Genomic DNA, 14,211 nt, shown 5'->3' with positions numbered 1-14,211 from the left:
TAGAATTGTATGTGAGGATTTGAGGAATGGAAAATGACAATGACCATGTTTTGCTTATTATCTCATTTTAGAGCATTTTGGGGAATAAACCCTATATATAGCTCATATCCCACAGATACCTCACTATAATCATACATAATTTTATTTCCAATCACTCAACCATACATGTCTCTATTACCCAACTGTTACCTCAGTATAATACATATACATAACTCCATAATATACACTGTATGGACAAAAGTATTTGGACGCTTGACCATTACATAAACGGGGACATTGTACTGAAATACATATACGTTAATATGGAGTTGGTCCCCCTTTTGCAGTGATAACAGCTTCCACTCTTCTTGAAACACTTTCCACAAGATTTTGTAGTGTTTCTGTGGGAATTTGTGCCCATTCATTCTGTAGAGCGGCGGTTCCCAAAGTGTGCGCCGCGGCTCCCAGGGGTGCCGCGGGCCAGACATAGAAAAAAAAAAAAAGAACACAAACTTCCCAATCCGCCAGGCGCCGGGACCCAGCAGCCTGGATTGGTAAGTTTGTGTTCTTTTTTTTTTTTTATATGTCTGGCCCGTGGCACAGGAGTGACAGGGATCGTGGCAGCGAAGGGTGACAGCGGGGGCAGAGTGAGAGTGACAGCGGGGGCAGAGTGAGAGTGACAGTGGGGGCAGAGTGAGAGGGGCAGTGGAGGGGGAGACAGCGTGAGGGGGGAAGAGGAGGGACACAGCGTGAGGGGGACAGTGGAGGGGGGCACAGTGTGAGAGGGGCAGTGGATGGGGACACAGCGTGAGAGGGGCAGTGGAGGTGGGACACAGCGTGAGAGGGGCAGTGGAGGGGGGCACAGCGTGAGAGGGGCAGTGGATGGGGACACAGCGTGAGAGGGGCAGTGGAGGGGGGCACAGAGTGAGAGGGGCAGTGGAGGAGGGACACAGCGTGAGAGGGGCAGTGGAGGGGGGCACAGCGTGAGAGGGGCAGTGGAGGGGGGACACAGCGTGAGAGGGGCAGTGGATGGGGACACAGCGTGAGAGGGGCAGTGGAGGGGGGACACAGCGTGAGAGGGGCAGTGGAGGGGGGACACAGTGTGAGAGGGGCAGAGGAGGGACACAGCGTGAGGAGGACAGTGGAGGGGGGCAGAGGAGGGATACAGCGAGAGGGGGGCAGAGGAGGGACACAGCGTGAGAGGGGCAGTGGAGGGGGACACAGCGTGAGAGGGGCAGTGGAGGGGGACACAGTGTGAGAGGGGCAGTGGAGGGGGACACAGCATGAGAGGGGCAGTGGAGGGGGACACAGCGTAAGAGGGGCAGTGGAGGGGGACACAGCGTGAGAGGGGCAGTGGTGGGGGACACAGCGTGAGAGGGGCAGTGGAGGGGGACACAGCGTGAGAGGGGCAGTGGAGGGGGACACAGCGTGAGAGGGGCAGTGGAGGGGGACACAGCGTGAGAGGAGCAGTGGAGGGGGACACAGCGTGAGAGAGGTAGTGGAGGGGGGACACAGTGTGAGAGGGGCAGTGGATGGGGACACAGCGTGAGAGGGGCAGTGGAGGGGGGACACAGCGTGAGAGGGGCAGTGGAGGGGGGACACAGTGTGAGAGGGGCAGAGGAGGGACACAGCGTGAGGAGGACAGTGGAGGGGAGCAGAGGAGGGACACAGCGAGAGGGGGGCAGAGGAGGGACACAGCATGAGAGGGGCAGTGGATGGGGACACAGCGTGAGAGGAGCAGTGGAGGGGGACACAGCATGAGAGGGGCAGTGGAGGGGGACACAGTGTGAGAGGGGCAGTGGAGGGGGACACAGCATGAGAGGGGCAGTGGAGGGGGACACAGCGTAAGAGGGGCAGTGGAGGGGGACACAGCGTGAGTGGGGCAGTGGTGGGGGACACAGCGTGAGAGGGGCAGTGGTGGGGGACACAGCGTGAGAGGGGCAGTGGAGGGGGACACAGCGTGAGAGGGGCAGTGGAGGGGGACACAGCGTGAGAGAGCAGTGGAGGGGGACACAGCGTGAGAGAGGTAGTGGAGGGGGGACACAGTGTGAGAGGGGCAGTGGAGGGGGGACACAGCGTGAGAGGGGCAGTGGAGGGGGGACACAGCGTGAGAGGGGCAGTGGAGGGGGGACACAGTGTGAGAGGGGCAGAGGAGGGACACAGCGTGAGGAGGACAGTGGAGGGGGGCAGAGGAGGGATACAGCGAGAGGGGGGCAGAGGAGGGACACAGCGTGAGAGGGGCAGTGGAGGGGGACACAGCGTGAGAGGGGCAGTGGAGGGGGACACTGTGAGAGGGGCAGTGGAGGGGGACACAGCATGAGAGGGGCAGTGGAGGGGGACACAGCGTAAGAGGGGCAGTGGAGGGGGACACAGCGTGAGAGGGGCAGTGGTGGGGGACACAGCGTGAGAGGGGCAGTGGAGGGGGACACAGCGTGAGAGGGGCAGTGGAGGGGGACACAGCGTGAGAGGAGCAGTGGAGGGGGACACAGCGTGAGAGAGGTAGTGGAGGGGGGACACAGTGTGAGAGGGGCAGTGGATGGGGACACAGCGTGAGAGGGGCAGTGGAGGGGGGACACAGCGTGAGAGGGGCAGTGGAGGGGGGACACAGTGTGAGAGGGGCAGAGGAGGGACACAGCGTGAGGAGGACAGTGGAGGGGAGCAGAGGAGGGACACAGCGAGAGGGGGGCAGAGGAGGGACACAGCATGAGAGGGGCAGTGGATGGGGACACAGCGTGAGAGGAGCAGTGGAGGGGGACACAGCATGAGAGGGGCAGTGGAGGGGGACACAGTGTGAGAGGGGCAGTGGAGGGGGACACAGCATGAGAGGGGCAGTGGAGGGGGACACAGCGTAAGAGGGGCAGTGGAGGGGGACACAGCGTGAGAGCGGCAGTGGTGGGGGACACAGCGTGAGAGGGGCAGTGGTGGGGGACACAGCGTGAGAGGGGCAGTGGTGGGGGACACAGCGTGAGAGGGGCAGTGGAGGGGGACACAGCGTGAGAGGGGCAGTGGAGGGGGACACAGCGTGAGAGAGCAGTGGAGGGGGACACAGCGTGAGAGAGGTAGTGGAGGGGGGACACAGTGTGAGAGGGGCAGTGGAGGGGGGACACAGCGTGAGGGGGCAGAGGAGGGACACAGCATGAGGGGTGCAGAGGAGGGACACAGCATGAGGGGGACAGTGGAGGAGGGACACAGCGTGAGAGGGGCAGTGGAGGGGGGCACAGCGTGAGAGGGGCAGTGGAGAGGGACACAGCGTGAGAGGGGCAGTGGAGGGGGACACAGCGTGAGAGGAGCAGTGGAGGGGGACACAGCATGAGGGGGCAGTGGTGGGGGACACAGTGTGAGAGGGACAGTGGAGGGGGACACAGCGTGAGAGTAGCAGTGGAGGGGGACACAGCGTGAGAGAGGCAGTGGAGGGGGGACACAGCGTGAGAGGGGCAGAGGAGGGGGGCAGAGGAGGGACACAGCATGAGGGGGATAGTGGAGGGGGCAGAGGAGGGACACAGCATGAGAGGGGGAGTGGAGGGGGGCACAGTGTGAGAGGGGCAGTGGAGGGGGACACAGCGTGAGAGGGGCAGTGGAGGGGGACACAGCGTGAGAGGGGCAGTGGAGGGGGACACAGCGTGAGAGGGGCAGTGGAGGGGGACACAGCGTGAGAGGGGCAGTGGTGGGGGACACAGCGTGAGAGGGGCAGTGGTGGGGGACACAGCGTCAGAGGGCAGAGGGGGCAGTGTGAGAGAGGGCAGTGTGTCTGGATGCAGAGGGGGCAGAGTGCCTGAGGGCAGAGTGTCTGGATGCAGAGGGGGCATTTTTGCATACAACTAAATAAGTATTTCTGTCCTGACCTAAATACTTATTACAATTTTTTGACCCAACTAATTCTAAAACAGGACTGCTCAATAATTATTTTGGAGGGGTGCCTTGAAAAAATTTGGAGACTCTAAGGGTGCCGTGAATTGCAAAAGTTTGGGAACCACTGCTGTAGAGCATTTATGAGGTCAGACACTGATGTTGGACGAGAAGGCCTGGTATGCAATCTCCGTTCCAGTTCATCCCAAAGGTGTTCGATGGGGTTGAGGTCAGGGCTCTGCAGGCCAGTCAAGTTCTTCCACACCAAACTCATCAAACCATGTTTTTGTAGTCCTTGCTCTTTGCACTGGGGCACAGTCATGTTGGAATAGAAAAGGGTCTTCTCCAAACTGTTGTCACAAAGTTGGAAGCATAGCAAAATAAAGCATTAAGATTGCCCTTCACTGAAGATAAGGGGCTTAGGCCAAAGCCTGAAAAATAGCCCCATACCATTATCCCTCCTACACCAAAATTCACAATTGGCATAATGCAGTCAGGCAGGTAACTTTCTCCTGGCATCTGCCAAACCCAGACTCGCCAAACAGAAGCATGATTCATCACTCCACAGAACATATTTCCACTGCTTTACACCACTCCATCCGACGCTTGGCATTGGTCTTGGTGATGTGAGGCTTACATGCAGCTGCTCAGCCATGGAAACCCATTCCATTAAGCTCTTGCCACACAGTTTTTCTGCTTACATTAATGCCAGTGGAAGTTTAGAACTCTTCAGCTATGGAATCAGCAGTGTTGTTGACTTTTATGCACCATGCGCCTTAGCAGTCGTTGACCACGCTCTTTGATTGATGTGGTCTTCTGCTTCATGGCCGAGTTGCTGCTGTTTCTAAACACTACCAATTTCTAATAATATCACTTGCAGTTGACCGTGGAATATCCAGCAGGGGTGAGATTTCACAAAACGTCTTATTGCAAATGTGTATATCACAGTACCACGCTTGAAGTCACTGAGCTCTTCAGAACAACCCAGTTTTTATCACAAATGTCTGCAAATGGAGACTGCATAGCTAGGTGCTGATTTGATACACCTCTGGCAACGAGTCTGATTGAAACACTTCAATTTAATAATTAACAGGTGTGGCCACATACTTTTGTCCATAAAGTGTGTATATACATAAATCTGTGCACTGTTATCTTGATATAATCCATATACATAGCTTTCTGCACTGGTATCTCAATATAATCCATATACATAGCTCTCCCCCTTAGTCGCTCTCTATAATACCTATATACCGCTGAGAGAGATCCCTGTTTCTGGATAGACATCTGGATAGATGTGGCGATGGAAATGAAGGATGAGGTGATGGAGAAGAATGATGAGGTGGTGACATGTGGACAAAACCACGTTAAAAAAGGGCTCTTACGTCGGGAAGTAACGCTCTTCCCCTGAGGAGGCCTGGGCTATGACAAGAACCCTTTTAACACCTTAAGTAGCTTGATTTGACTAGAATGCATGAGTATCATGCACGGGTTAACTTGTGATATAATATGATACAACACGACTACTTAAATTTAACTCGTATCATACTATTTTCATATTTCTATATAGTTTTTTGCAGTGTATGAGTGATGTGGGTGATCATAAGGCGCATGGGTTAAGACGGTTTAACAGTATAAAAATCTATTTTCCTAATTTCTTCACTAATGTAAGTACTTTGATGGAGGTCCCTTCCCTTAATCCAACACAGCGGCTCTAGTGTTCAACTCTCTCTGTAGTAGGTGGGATCAGATACAGCGGCTCTAGTGTTCAACTCTCTCTGTAGTATGTGGGATCAGATACTGTGGCTCTAGTGTTCAACTCTCTCTGTAGTAGGTAGGATCAGATACTGCGGCTCTAGTGTTCAACTCTCTCTGTAGTAGGTAGGATCAGATACTGCGGCTCTAGTGTTCAACTCTCTGTAGTAGGTAGGATCAGATACTGCGGCTCTAGTGCTCAGCTCTTTCTGTAGTAGGTGGGATCAGATACTGCGGCTCTAGTGCTCAGCTCTCTCTGTAGTAGGTGGGATCAGATACTGCGTCTCTAGTGTTCAACTCTCTGTAGTAGGTTGGATCAGATACTGCGGCTCTAGTGTTCAACTCTATAGTGGGTGGGATCAGATACTGCGGCTCTAGTGCTCAACTCTCTCTGTAGTAGGTGGGATCAGATACTGCGGCTCTAGTGCTCAGCTCTCTCCGTAGTAGGTGGGATCAGATAATGCGGCTCTAGTGCTCAACTCTCTCCGTAGTAGGTGGGATCAGATAATGCGGCTCTAGTGCTCAGCTCTTTCTGTAGTAGGTGGGATCAGATACTGTGGCTCTAGTGCTCAGGTCTTTCTGTAGTAGGTGGGATCATATACTGCGGCTCTAGTGTTCAACTCTCTATAGTAGGTGGGATCAGATACTGCGGCTCTAGTGTTCAACTCTCTGTAGTAGGTGGGATCATATACTGCGGCTCTAGTGCTCAACTCTCTGTAGTAGGTGGGATCATATACTGCGGCTCTAGTGCTCAACTCTCTGTAGTAGGTAAGATCGAATACCGCGGCTCTAGAGCTCAGCTCTCTATAGAAATAGAGATACCTCAACTGCAGCTGTAGAGCTCAGCCCTTTCTGTAGCATAGAAGACCAGACACAGCCAGATAGAAGCCAATTAACCTACCAATATGTTTTTAGAGTGTGGAAAGAACCCCAGGCAAACCCGAGAAGAACATAGAAACTCCACACAGATAGGGCCCTGGCTGGAATCAAGTGTAGGACCCCAGCGCACTGACGGATCCAGTGCTGTGAGTCAGCAATGCTCACCACTGTGCCACAGTGCTGCCTGTGTTACTTTGACATCTGAAAGAACATGTATAGTGATATAGTAGTATTTGCTCTACTCGCCCCATCTGTTATTCTTTTTTTTTAATCCCTTATGCTACTCCACAGAGATCAATTACCTCAATGTGATTTTCTGTCTTCCCTATATCATCTATTTAAAAACAGAATGGAACACAGCGTTAATGGAAGCACAGACACAGTTGACGTGTACAGTTTTGGATCACGTAGAAATATGTATAGACAAAGAACCTTGATGGGGGATTGTCTGGCATATTTTCATTAAAAAAAAAAAATCCAAACAGATATTATTAATTGAATATGATGATTGCAGATATGTTGTGGGTAATATTCTTGTTTTGGACAGTTAAAGATTCTTACAGAGGTAGACACTCTGCATTATATGTCATCCTCATTCTCTGGTGCCTGACGAGAGAGAGGAGCTATTACATAGGAAGGCAGCCAACCAGGAGCCTGTATAGTGCTGAATGCAGTCCCTGCATTTGCATAAAGGTTGGCACTTTTTCCTATACAATCTATATGCACTGGGCATTGTGTACAACAAGAATTACAGCACTATTAATATTCAGATGGTTATGTAGGCTGCTTATAGCATTGTCCCAGCTCGCTCTGCCAGTCTCTGTGTCACTGGTAAAAAATAGTTTCCCTTCTGCAGGTAGTGAGTGTATTTCATGTTATAAAACTGATACATTGTATTCCTCCCAACATCCTGTTAGCCCAAGAGGGACAGTCATGGCATGTGTAAATAGGTTAATTTGTAAATCAAATTCAAAGGAGGGACTGGTATCATTTTGTTAATGATAGGATTTAACGTTACAAAAAGTAGTACACTTCTATGCAACCATCAAAACATTGGTTCATTTGATAACTGCTCCAGCATGGTACTACTGTAAAACTGATATAAAGTACTTTAAACACGTACTTTATAGAAATTACAGAGTTACACTTTGCCCACTCTGAAATGATAAGTTATGTTCACATCCCTCAGTCTGACCTAGTGAAAGTGTTTAATTATTCCCATTCACAATTTATAATGGAAGCCTGGGGACCTGCTGCTGATATCGTTAGACCCCAAATATGTGATAATTCAATGTACTGCTCAGCATTAACCCATTAACCAGCATGTGAGATTATCGTCCCTCTGACCCCCCAGCCTTTAATAAGCTGTAGGTAACAAAAGGGACTAATTAATTCATTCCTAATGTAATTAGGTCGTAAACTTGTGTGGAGGGGAAAAAAAATAGCTATTAATTAGCCAAATTAGAGAAAAATCTCCATTATTTCCTCTGTGTTGTACTGGGCAACAGAGGCTATTAAGATGTATTTTTTGGGAAATGTGATAAGCCTTCATTATACATACATTATTCTGTCAGAGTGAATAATGGAAACTAAGTAATGATTACACCATAATATAAGTATTCTCAGCACAAAGTGAGCAGTTACTGAACTAACTACACATTGGGACAATGTTTTCCTGGGAAACTCGAAATCAGATTAGTGTTATTTTCTAATAGACCACAACAAGACTCAGGACAACTTTGATACTGCTTATGGGATAGCCGACTACCATGAATTTAGCTAAAATGTTGTAAGAGCAGAATGCAAATGACAAAAATGCAGTAAATTAGGAAAATGTCTTTAATGTATTTTGGTATTATACATTTCCGTTTCCATGCTGTATCTATTTATATTTTCTTTCTTATTTTTTCGATAGATGGAAAATATTGTACATATATACTCAGCATTAGTATACAACATTAGTTATTGTTTAATATCTGTAGAATGTTGTTTAAATATTTTGATTAATTTTGACCTGAAAATCATTTATCCAACACTAGAGATGTAACAAAGATCCAACTCCTTGTATCATTCGGATTCTCAGCTCTTTCTCTGGAGTAATAATGTATGTTGATATAAACAATAAATATGTGATTGAAATAGAAAATATTTGAAGTGTCTCGGTCAGACAAAAGACTCTGACATAATCTTTCACCTCCGGTTCCACAATCACTCTGTGTCATTAGCAGTAAAGTATAGTGACAGGGAAGCAAATGACTGCTTTACACATCAAGATAATGAGGCAATGTGTAATATAAACTGGCCAGAAGCACCCCGTGTGTTGTGTGATGTGAAAAAGAATTACTCCACAGTCTGCACCCCACTTTGCAGCTGCTCCCCTCCCCAGCGGAGATGACTGGCCTAAGGTGTTACTGCCTCATTTGGGAGAAGTCTCAGCTGGGGCAGCGGTTGATAAAAAGGTCCGTGGAGAGAGGCCAGAACAAAAGACGTCCTGATACAGTGAGCTGAAACATGGGGGGGAACACATGAATTTGGAACAGATGCTGTATAAGTAAGATGACAGCTAAACAACCGCTGTGGGATTCAGATTTGCTTTAAATTAGGCCATTTCTTTGTGAAATTTAAATGTAACATAATAACCTGTTATTCTTCACTACAATCCCACTGATTTCATTCTGTCATAGAGAACAAAATTAAAGTCCAATTCAAGTAATAGAAGGTAATTAAAATGACTTCAAGCTATTCTTCTGATTCTGAAGCCTGCCATTACTAATACCTATACAAACTCAAGTATCACATAACTGCGTTAGTGTCAGAATAGTTTTATTCTATAAAAGATTGTATGTACATTGTATGTTAAGGTCTCTCCATTGAACCGTATCAGCAATACAACATGGATATATAATAAGGAGAATCAGTTGTTATTCGCTGTAGTTAGTGGAATCTGCCAGCCCCTGTTGTGGTCACAACAATGATTCCAGTCTTGGAATGTGTTCATAACATATACATATATCTGTGATAACAATTGTGCATTCACTTAATGTACATGTGTGTACTGTGTACAGTTATCATCTATTTGCATAGAGACCCCCTGCTGTCACATTGTTGTATTGAGTAATATAAATACAGTTTAGGAATTTATTAAGTAGACTTTAATATATATATATATATCTATATCTATAATATAAAAGCCTAGTGTCGTGTGTTAGTCTGTGTGTGTGTGAAAAAAAAACAAACAAGCTGCAGCGCCACCTGCTGGGCGGAGTTATACACTGACCTACTAAATTAGTGTGTGTGGAAAAAAAAACTCAGAAAGGGCTGAAATTTGGTATACTAAGATGTTTTTAATTTGTTAATTTAATTTGTTAATTGTTAAAAGTGTTTATAAAGATTTTTAAAAAATAAATATATATTTCTTGAAGGAGAAGTGACAGTTGGGAGTGGTTGGTGGTTGCCGGGGGTGACAGTTGGGAGTGGTTGTTGGTTGCCGTGGGTGACAGTTGGGAGTGGTTGCCAGGGGTGACAGTTGGGAGTGGTTGATGGTTGCCGGGGGTGACAGTGGGGAGTGGTTGGTGGTTGCCGGGGGTGACAGTGGGGAGTGGTTGGTGTTTGCCGGGGGTGACAGAGCGAGAGGAGTGTGATACTCAGGACTGCTGAGAGAGATCCCTGTGTCTGGATAGACATCTGGATAGATGTGGCGATAAAGATGAAGGATGAGGTGATGGAGAAAAATCATGAGGTGGTGACATGTGGACAAAACCACGTTAAAAAAGGGCGCTTGCGTCGGGAAGTAACGCTCTTCCCCTGAGGAGGCCTGGGCTATGGCCCAAATGCATGACAAGAACCTTTTTAACACCTTAAGTAGCTTGATTTGACTAGAATGCATGAGTATCATGCACGGGTTAACTTGTATGTATATATATATATATATATATATATATATATATACATATTACAAATACAACTATACATACTCTTTAATAATATTTTATTTTTATATTGTATTTTATGATGAACTTTAAGATCATACGATATTCATACAGCATGGAAACCTCAATACATTTTCCAATACTAAGGGTGTGAGCAAAAATTATAATAGAGCTTATTCTATTATAATTTGTTCTCACACCCTTAGTATTGGAAAATGTAGGACTCTAAACTTTGTGATGACATTTTGTTCCATATTCCTGTATAATAGGTCACATATACGCTTGGCCTTGAGTTGAGAAAAAAGTGTTTTTGAATATCTGTAGCAAGGACATTATGGAACATGGCAGTGAATAGAAAGTCATGTGTAATTCAGAAAAAAAGTGTTACAAACATGGGTAAAGAGTTGGAGTTGACTTGCTCATGAGTTGGAGTTGACTTGCTTATGAGTTGGAGTTGACTTGCTCATGAGGTGGAGTTGACTTGCTCATGAGGTGGAGTTGACTTGCTCTTGAGTTGGAGTTGACTTGAGTTGGAGTTGGCTTGACGATGAGTTGGAGTTGACTTGACGATGAGTTGGAGTTGACTTGACCATGAGTTGGAATTGGCTTGACGATGAGTTGGAGTTGACTTGCTCATGAGGTGGAGTTGACTTGCTCTTGAGTTGGAGTTGACTTGAGTTGGAGTTGGCTTGACGATGAGTTGGAGTTGACTTGACCATGAGTTGGAATTGGCTTGACGATGAGTTGGAGTTGACTTAACCATGAGTTGGAGTTGGCTTGACAATGAGTTGGAGTTAGCTTGACGATGAGTTGGAGTTGACTTGATCATGAGTTGGAGTTAGCTTGGTCATGTAGTTAGAATAACAGAACAATGAATTGTTAAAAAGTGATTTAAAAGGAGATTCGAGGTATAAGCAGAAAGATGACACTTTGTACAACATGGCTTCATGTTAAACAAGGTCTACATCTGATTGATGCATGGAGGCGGAGATAAAAGATATAGCTTTTATAAAAGATATAGCTTAGTTATAGATATGATAACAGATACAAATAGATATTAGATAAAAAGGTAGATATTATATAAAAGATATAGCTTAGAAACAGTAATAAAAGTGGCCTGAGCTCAAGTATTGTAGCAGCAGAAATAATCAATGTAAGAGTATACAGGGTGATCATGTTGTTTGGTTGTGTAGGCATTTTCCTTTTATGGCACATATTCAGATAGGTCCGATGCTCGCTATTACGCGTGGCTGCACATGTAAAGTGACAATATGGTACCACTACATCGTAGATTTCCCTTTGCAACCCTATGGGGTGCACACAGAATCTGCGCTGTTGCAGTAATGGGACTTGTGCAGCCGCGCGTAATCACGAGCGCCGGACCTAATTAAATATGCCTCTTATTGTCTATATAGGACTTGTCTAAGTGAGAATGGACTAGTTTCGTGTGTTAGGTTTTAAATGGGATTAAGTGTTGATTGTGCTGCAAACTCGGTAATCTTCCACCCAGCTAAACTAGAAAAGAGTTACACTTAGCCACATGTTCCCATAGATTGCTGGGGAGGCTCTGTGCCAGAAATCACATGGCTTCAGATATCTTTCATATCCATGATCAACAGTACAAATAATAGAAATAATACAAATATTAATATAGATATACAAAATAGCAATTATGTGAATTGTTAAAATAAATTGTCAGCAATGTTTCCAATCATCATGACGTCCTTTATATTAGGGATGTGCACCGGCCACTTTTGGTGTCTCGTGTTTTGTGTTTTGGATTCGGATTTGCTTGAGGTTTTGGGTTCGGATTTGTTTCGCAAAACACCTGAAGAAAGGTTTTGTTTCGGATTTAAGGTTTTTGGATTCGGATTTATTTTGAAAAAAACATAAAAAGTGCTAAAAAACAGTTTTGTGGTTTTTTTTTCACTCCTACGCTATTATTAACCTCAATAACATTCAATAACAATCATTTCCACTAATTTCCAGTCTATTCTGAACACCTCACAATATTGTTTTTAAGCCAAAAGGTTGCACCGAGGTAGCTTGAGCACATAATGCCAAAAAAAGAGGTACAAGATGGAATTGTTCTGGGCCCTCCTTCCCACCCCTCGCGAGATTCGACGCGAGACTTGGACGACAGAGCCTCGTTTTCATTTTTTTGCCCGCCGGAAATATCCGAACAGTGCTCGGATCACGTTCGGATCCGCACTGTTCGGGTGGGCTCGGATTAGCGGAATCCGAGCCCGCTCATCTCTACTTTATATAGGAAAGTCTCAATACCTCAATTCAGGTATTGTAAACAATCAATAAAAAGTACAAATATAACACATGAAATAAAGACTTATGCTCATGATTTATTTAAGACATAAAATAAGACTCCAGTAAATAGTACTTTAGGAGTAAAACATGGGAAAATGTATAATTAGTTAAAATGCTGGATGAAAAGTGATGGTAGGAGGGACTTTGAAATAGTATTTTAGATTTCCTGGCATGCACCTATATTGTCCTGCAATCATACATTTACACCGTGCAATCCTACATTTACACGGATGCATGTACCAAAAGCGCACACAGCAGTAAAATAGGCACATTTGGGCACAAATAGGGCAGCACGGTGGCTCAGTGGTTAGCACTTCTGCCTTACAGCACTGGGGACTTGAGTTCAATTCCCGACCATGGCCTTATCTGTGTGCAGCTTGTATGTTCTCTCCGTGTTTGCGTGGGTTTCCTCCGGGTGCTCCGGTTTCCTCCCACACTCCAAAAACATACTAGTAGGTTAATTGGCTGCTATCAAAATTGACCCTAGTCTGTCTCTCTCTCCCTCTCTCTCTCTCCTGCAGGCTCCAATGGAGCAGGGACTGATGTGAATGAGTTCTCTGTACAGCGCTGCGGAATCAGTGGCGCTATATAAATAAATGGTGATGATGAAATACATGACCTGTGTTTCTGCATTTTTGCAGCTTTGTAAATGGCAATTACAGAGTTTCCTTTACATGCTGCCATCTGCTGGCTTCACTTAGTATTGCATTTGTTATATATTGTGTTTTCAGATTTTTTTTGTTTTAATACTGTACGATCACCTATTACAATTTTTTTTTAAAAATCGGTTATATAAGAGGTTGGCGAATTTTGCATCTTTAGTCATTTAATGATGAACTTGAGACTAAACTGGGCACAAAGGATTCCAATATAAGAGATTGTTAAGTATATGTACTCCCCCGACAGGGTGCCTCACTCTGTACTGCTTTCATCAGAAGGTAAATTGCCCAAATCAGGATTTATTTATCTCTATGACAAATGTTTATTCAGTATTTACACATACCAGGCAGATACTATATAGTGTCTCATGCACCCAACTGTACATTAAACGGATATCTATATAGACTTGTAACTAAACATATGTTACATTTGCAGTGTTTTAAGGCTGTATAAGTTGTTCTATATTAAATTATGCCCTTTAGTGCATCACAAAGAAATTACATATTTTCTCTGCATACTTGTACTTGGTCTTAAACAGTCATTAGAATAGCATCTTCTCACTATGATAAATAGCAAATTTTAATATTATTAAAAAATTAAGGAAAGTAGAGAGATCAGCCAATATAGAATTACAACCGGTTGTTATTCCCCTTCTTTTTCTGCCCTCCCGGAATGTCAGGGAGACTCTTAAATTAGGAGAAGACCCCCTGATCTCTTGAGGGACCAGGCAATTTTCCCTGCAAGGTGGGCGGGACATTATGCAAATTTGACTTTTGACTTTCTCAGACCGCAGCTCCAGCAACATAATTATTATCATTATTAATTTATATAGCGCCAATCTTAT

General features: G+C 45.8%; 1 protein-coding gene across 3 annotated transcripts in view; it reads left to right on the top strand.

Annotated features, from left to right (window-relative positions):
- Positions 1-14,211, top strand: part of ROBO3 (roundabout guidance receptor 3) — a 384,723-nt gene that overhangs the window by 87,864 nt on the left and 282,648 nt on the right. The gene's annotated exons all lie outside the window — the stretch shown is intronic.

The sequence above is a fragment of the Mixophyes fleayi genome, chromosome 11, assembly GCF_038048845.1.
Source record: "Mixophyes fleayi isolate aMixFle1 chromosome 11, aMixFle1.hap1, whole genome shotgun sequence".
NCBI classification, from domain to species: Eukaryota; Metazoa; Chordata; class Amphibia; order Anura; family Limnodynastidae; genus Mixophyes; species Mixophyes fleayi.
The sequence above is the reverse complement of the archived record's forward strand: the minus strand, read 5'-3'. Positions and strand labels throughout refer to the sequence as shown.